Below are 7,724 nucleotides of genomic sequence, written 5' to 3'. Positions count from 1 at the left end.
TGTCTTATTGTACTGCATCCTCCTTTTGATTCATCTCCACCACAGTTCTGTTGCATATTTCTAAGACATTGCATTAGGAAAACAAACAGTGCAATTAAATTCACCCCCTGCCTCCTTCTAACAGTACTTGCCTGATGACGGGAACCTGGTTGATACTTGACTGTGTCATAGTCAAACTTCAGAATATTGAGTAAAACCTAAAACTCCCTGCCAGAAACTTAGTTCCATTACATGGCACAGCTCCCAGGCAGATCACATGAGGCTCTATGCTACAATTTTATTTTTCCTCTCCAAAGAATGTTAAGTCTTTTCATAACAGTTTCAATGCAGGGTAGAATGACGGCTTGCGGATGCCATGACGTGTCTCTGTTCTGAACTTCCATCAAGACTCAGACTTGATCCTCTGGGAAGCCTTCGCTGATCCATTTCCAGGAATAGTGAGGGCTCTCCTCTGGGCTGTCCTGCAGTGTCGTGTGCTGTAGTAATCAGTTTCCAGGCAGTGTCGTGATGGCACAAGCTCTGGCGTTAAACTGCCTGGTTCAAATCCTTCTTCCATAATCTACAAGCTCAGTCCGCTAGGAAGTTATTGAACACCTGGGCTTCATTTTTCTCATTTGTAAAATGAGCAGTAGCAGTTGTACCTTACATAAGACAGTTGCTGGAACCTATGCAAAGTGCTTAGCACCTTGCCTAACACATAGTAGGGACTGAATAAACATTATTATTGCTCTCTCTGCAATTGACCGAGTGTTTCTCGAAGGCTCCATCTTTCAATGTTAATGAATAACACAGTTTTGAGCACTTGCTAGGTGCTCAGAGTGGATGAATGAATGAAAGATGGAGTCTCCTTTCAATTGATTTGTTGAAAATAATCATTGAGTTTAGAAATAAAAAATAGTTTAATTCATAAAATTTTCTTTGTATACATGCTTTATAAAAGTCATATAAAATATTAAGCTCACTTCATTTTCAAATTAGAAACAAAGACTGTAATACTTTATTCAACAATTAAAAAAATATATGTATGTATATTTATTCCATATTGCAGGCAGTACAGTTTACTAAAAGAAGCGTGGCTTTCAGAGACAGACTAGCTTTAAATCCAGTCCCAACATTTACTGCTCATACGGCTTTGGGCAAAGGCGCTTCAATCTCCTGAGCCTGAGTTTCCCCATTTGTAAAGTGTGGCAGAGAAAATTTCCCTTTTGGGGGTGGTTGTGCGAATTAAATGAAATCACACCCAAAAAAGCACAGTTATTGGTATATACTAAATTGTCAGCAGAAGCTAATTTTATTTTTCAGTTGTTGTTATATTAGACAGAGGTGGGTCAAGGGAAAGAAAGGAAGAGAAGGGAAACAGAAAAGGATCAAGGTAGATAAGGCACAAAGGAGAAAGGCAGCTAGAAAAATAGAAGGGGCCACCAAAAAAAGAGAGATAAAGTGGCTTATAGATCTAATTTTGTCTTAAAATATTATTTTTTAGTTCTTTATTTTTTGCATAGGCAACATACACCCATGGCATGTAATTCAGAAGGTACCAAATGGTACTCAGTGAAAAAGAAGTCACTTACACCCTGTCTGAGACAACCAGCTTACTTCTTTAGCAGCAACTACATCTACTGGGGTTTTTTTGTGATTCCTTCTAGAAATACTCCATACGTTGATCAGCAAAATATTCACATTTCCCTTGATTTAATTTTATTCTTCTACATAAGTAGTGGTGCACTAATTACACCGTTCCGCACCTTGCTTGCTCTATTCAATGTGTTTGAGTAATCATATCTTTTCGGGAGATAGAGGGCTTCCGCCTTCCTTTCAGCCCTTGTCTTCCATTTATTAGCTAGTCCCCATTGATGGAATTTTAGGTTGTTTCCAAACTTTTGTTATTACAGTTAAAACTACAATGAATAATTCTGTCCATGTGTGATTTCACACATGTGAGTGTTTCAGTGGGATAATTTCCTAGAAATGGAATTGCTTACTCAAAGGATACGGGCAAATTTGATTGATGGAGACAGATAGAGGTTGTACCAATTAACACTCTCCAATGAGGTGTGAGCAAACCTGTTCCTCATACTCTCGTCAGCACATGATACCATCATCTTGATCTTTGCCAGACTGATTAGGGAAAAACATATCTCAGTGTACTTTTAATTTACATCTCTCTTATTATAAGTAAGATGGAGCTTCTGATCAGATATTTGAGAATCATTTTAATTTCATTTTCCAGAAACTCTACGTTCATATCTTTTATCTGTTTTTCTGATCCTTTCATATTGATTTGAGGAGCTCTTGATATACTCCAAAAGGTAAACTTTTGTTTTTCATGTGCATTTTCAGTTTATCATTCATCTTTTTATTAATTTATAGTGATTTCTTTTTTTATTTGCCATGCAGAAAATTTATATTTATATGAAGCAGACTTTATATCCTTTCTTTTATGGCTTCTAGGTTTTGTGACATATTTAAAAAGGCTTAGTCTATTCTATCACAAGAATATTCTGGGGCTGGCCCCGTGGCCGAGTGGTTAAGTTCGCGCGCTCCACTGCAGGCAGCCCAGTGTTTCGTTGGTTCCAATCCTGGGCGTGGACATGGCACTGCCCATCAAACCACGGTGAGGCGGCGTCCCACATGCCCCAACTAGAAGGACCCACAACGAAGAATATACAACTATGTACTGGGGGGGCTTTGGGGAGAAAAAGGAAAAAAATAAAAATCTTGAAAAATAAAAAAGAATATTCTTGTAAGTTTTCCCAGAGTGTCTTTAAATAGTGATAGGTTTGTGAAGTATTGAGCAAATATAGACTATGTCGCATGACAAGATGAACTATTCTTGTCACACCCTAATGTAAATATACATACATAGAAAGAAATGTAGGTCTCTCTAAAAGGTAGAGTAAGCAATACATTTTTGCCTCTTTATACTTTTCTTTGTTTTCACGTTTTCTACATTGATCGTGTATTACTTTGATACTCAGAAAGATATTAATTAAATAAAAATTTACTTTTACGTCCTTTCACTTTCCTTTAGGAATATCCCCTGGTTCCTGGATCTCTCAGAATGCTAGTAATTCTGACTGTTTTGCTTTGGAAAACAGTTTGTCCAGCTTACACCCTGAACAGCTTTGGCCCATCCTAATGACTTCCTTGTTGCTAAATCCAATGGGAGTAATTTAGTCCTAATCTTGCTTTCCTGCTGGCATATCTGAAGTTCCTGACCACGCCTTTCCACTTGGCCTCAGTGCCTCCTCTCTCCCTGCTGTTCCTCCCTCTGTCCTCCTTCTGGCTGCTTCTCAGGCAGTTGGCCTGCCTGGGAGGGCTCACTGTACAGCAGGTACTCTATGTGCTTTGCATATATTAATTCGGTTAATCCTCACCACAATTTTTAAGAGAGCTGTAGTGAGCAACTGGATTTTTCAGATGAGAAACTGGAGAATTAGAAAAGTTAAGTAAGAGGTCCAAGAGTGCCCAGCTAGAAAAGGGTAGTGCCTAGATTGGAGCCCAGGGCTCTGTGCTCTTAACCAGCCCTCTACACTGTGTATCTAACGAGTGTGCTAAACTGTCCCAGACACTCTTTCCTCTGTGCCTTCTGTGGGTCAGCTCATCCTTGTGTGGCTTTATTTACCCTTTCTCTTTCATACAGATGACCCCCAAGTTTATGTTGTGGCTCCAATCTCTCCCCCGCATTCTGGACAGTCTAGACATTTTCAGTGTTCAGTGGACATTTCCACTTAGATATCCCACAGCATGCCAGTATCTCCTAAGATTGTGCATCTGGAAAGATGGGGGATATTTTTCACAGTGCCCAGTGGAGAAGGCTGGCAAATGAGACCACGGGGAACTTGAACTCAGGTGTTCTATAGCTGAGGTTAGTGCTTTGCTTTAATTAAGTGTGATTCAATTCATCAGAGCCTACTACAGGCCTTGGCCCTAGCCCTCAAAGAACTTTCAATGATTTAGCTTGATTTGCACGTCCTTGGTCTTTTAAGGCCAATAAAACCTTTTGGAAGCTTCGTTGCCTTTCCCCACAGCCCAGAGTGATTTGCTTATCCTGATGGGAAGGCCCATTCATTTCCTAAAAGTGAACAGGGCTTGCTAACATGAGGTAATTGGTACTGAAGGCCTGAATCTGTTTAAATCCCTTAAGAGTCTGGGTCTAATCGCCAGAGAACTCAAGGTGGTACATTCGATTTAAAAACAATTGCATTCCAGTGGGAAGAGGAAGCTTCAACCAGAAGAGGAATCTTCTGGCTGAAAGACTGGTTTTTATGCCTTTGCTATTGATAAAAGTCACCATAGGAAGAGCACTACCAAGTCCAATTCTCCTTGATAGTGTTTTTCTTTTCTTTTCTCTCTTAATTAAAAAAAATAAATTGTAAAAGTAACACACGCTGATTGTAACTATGGCAAGACTGCCAGCCCCTTGGGATGACCACTGTTAACAGCCGCACTGTCTTCCACACCCTGCAACAGGTTACATGAATGGATATGAACAGACACTCTAATTACACATACAGGATTGGGTTATTTATTTACTTATTTGTTAAGGTAGTGAAATCATGCAATGCATATTTCCCTGCAACTTGTTTTTCTCACTTAGGTCTATAACATGAATACCCCATCCAGGTCAGTTAACATAGCTTTTATTCTTTTTGATAATGTGTAATATCGCATGTTGCATGATTTATTCAACCAATTTCCTCTTGATGAACATCCAGTTGTTTTCAGTTTTCTATTTCTACAGGCAAGGCTGCAGGAGACATCCTTGTACATACATTCTTACGTAATGAAGCATTTATTTCTAAAGAGTCCTAAAAGTAAGATTGCCAAGCTACAGGGTTGGCTAGTTTCTAAAACTACCTTAATATATGAGCAGGGGAAGAGAAAAGGGAAGTGATGCACTTCTGTCTGCCAGGTACTACAGTAGGTACTTTCCATAAGTTGTTTAGTTTCATCTTGGTCTCCTGCCTCTAGTCCTGCCCCAGTCCCTCTTCTATATAACCACAGATGAACATGTCACTTCTTTGCTTAGAGCCCTGCATGGTTCCCATCTCCTCTAGGATTAAGGCCAAGCTACTAACATGGCCCACAAGGCCCTCCACAGTTTGGTCTTATCTACCCTCGCAGTCTCTTTCTTGCCCCTCTCCCTCTTGCTTTGCATTCCAGCATACCTAAACAATTTGTAGCTACCCGCCTTACCAGGCCCCTGCAACCCTCTAGGCCTTTGCTCTGCCTTCCTCTCTCTTCTGATGGTCCTCCCTATCCTCTTCCCCTGGCTCTTCTCTTAATCATCAGTTAGCACTTTGGCCCTTTTGGAATGCCTTTTGCAGGTTGGTTCATAAATAGTGATGCGAGATTATGCTGTAGTGATTTACAACCCACAAATTTCAAGTCTATCAGATTCCAAAACTCATACTTTTAGGAAAGGTTCTATAAGTTGATTCCCAGATCTGACTTGGGACAATAAGCAGTTCAGCCATTGAGAATGAATTCAATCTTAGAGACATGAGAATCCTAACAGCCTCTTTAGTATACCACATCTGGGATGCCCAGTGTTGCATCTAACAGGGGACCTCCTCTTTGTGTTCTGGCAGCCAGTATTGAAAAGTTAAGCAGACCTTTATGACCCAAGATCTCCCAGGTACGGACTTAAAATCAGGCAAGAAAAACCAGTCCCCAGCCAAACTGAAGAATATTTGAGTCACTATCAGAGCGTCCCTCTGTCCTCACTTAATATATTTGAATTTAAATAGAACCCCTGCTTTCATACATACAACTTGTGTGGCTACAGAGTACTATAAAATTGGGGTTTGAAATTGAGTTTGAGCTCCAGCTTTGCCACATCCTCACCCCATCACTGGACCTCTGAGCCTCTCTTTCCTTGTCTTATGAAGTAACACTGACTGTAAGAATACTTACCTCAGGGCCCACGGCATGGCTGAGTGGTTAAGTTCTCACACTAGGCTTCGATGGCACAGGGTTTCACAGATTCAGATCCTGGGCCCAGACCTAGTACCACTGATCAAGCCATGCTGAGGTGCTGTCTCACATAGCAGAGCCAGAAGGACCTACACCTAGAATATACAACTATGTACTGGGCAGCTTTGGGGAGAAAAAGAAGGAAAAAAAAAAGATTGGCAACAGATGTTAGCTCAGGGCCAATCTTTAAAAAAAAATAAAAAAGGATACTCACCTCCCTATAATTTTGGGTAGACCACAAAGTGCTAACTTTCTGCTCCAGTGACTCAAAATTCCAATGGAAATTCAGGTAAGTACCCTACTATATCAGGGGTCTCCAGAGAAACAGAACCAATAGGATATATACATATATTACATATTTTAATTGTAAATTTTATCTCATATTATTATATATTATATTTTATTTTAATATATTTAATTTTATTATAATATAATTTATGTTATATAAATTATATTATATTCTATATATAAACATATATTTTATATATATAAAAATATGTATGTATATATAAAATAAGGAATTGGCTCCCATGACTGTAGAGGCTGAGAAATCCCAAGATCGGCATGCAGTCAGCAAACTGGAGGCCCAGGAGCGCCAGTGATGTAGTTCCAGTCTGAGTCTGAAGGCCTGAGAACCAGGATGGCCTAAGTTCCAGTCTGAGGGCAGGAGAAGATGAATGTTCCAGCTCAAGCATTCAGGCAGAGAGAGAGAGAAAGTGAAGTCTGCCTTACTCAGCCTTTTTGTTGTATTCAGGCCTTCAATGGATTGGATGAGGCCCACTCACCCTGGGGAGAACAATCTGCTTTGTTCAGTCTACCTATTCAAATGTCAATCTCATCCAGAAACACCCTCACGGACACACCCAGAATAGCATTTAACCAAATATCTGGGCACCCGTGGCCCAGTCAAGTTGACACAGAAAATGAACCGTCACATCTAACCTTCCTTATGCCCTCATAATTTGCGCTGTTAATCTTCTACAGGACTCTTATGCTCGCATTCCTTCTGTGTTGCTATCTGTATTGTTAAAACACATTAAAGACAAAATACTGGAAGTGGAGTAACTTTACCTTCTGAAAACATTTTTTTAAATGAAAATTATTTGCTAAGAGTCCAAGAGAATTCAGTTCAAAATAGTCCCCACTGGTATTCACTGTTTTCCCTCACCATGATTTGTGGGTTTTTTTTAATTGAAAAAACATAGACAAGTTTTTAGAGAAGTTTTAGTTTTCCAGCAAAATTGGGTAGAAGGTACAGAGATTTCCTGTATAACCCTTACCCCCCCTACCTGTACTACCTCCTCTACTATCAACATCCTGTGCCAGAGTGGTTCATTTGTTACAATCGATGAACCTACATTGATACATCATTATCCTCAAATCAGTAGTTTACATTAGGGTTCACTCTTGATGTTGAACCCTCTATGGTTTTTGACAAATGTGTAATGACATGGACCCACCATTATAGTAGAGACTAGTTTCACTGCCCTAAAAATCCTCTGTGTTCCACCTATTCATCCCTTCCTTTCCCCAATCCCCAGCAACCACTGATCCTTTTACTGTTTCCACAGTTTTGTTTTTCAGAATGTCATATTATTGGAATTGGACAGCATGTAGGCTTTTCAGATTGGCTTCTTTCACTTGGTAATGTGAATTTAAGTTTCCTCCATGTCTTTTCATGGGTTGATAACTCATCCCTGATTTATTTTTATCATAGCATTTAGCACTAGCTGAGATATACTATT

This window comes from Equus przewalskii, chromosome 4 (assembly GCF_037783145.1).
Source record: "Equus przewalskii isolate Varuska chromosome 4, EquPr2, whole genome shotgun sequence".
Taxonomy (NCBI): domain Eukaryota; kingdom Metazoa; phylum Chordata; class Mammalia; order Perissodactyla; family Equidae; genus Equus; species Equus przewalskii.
Note: the sequence above shows the minus strand (reverse complement) of the source record.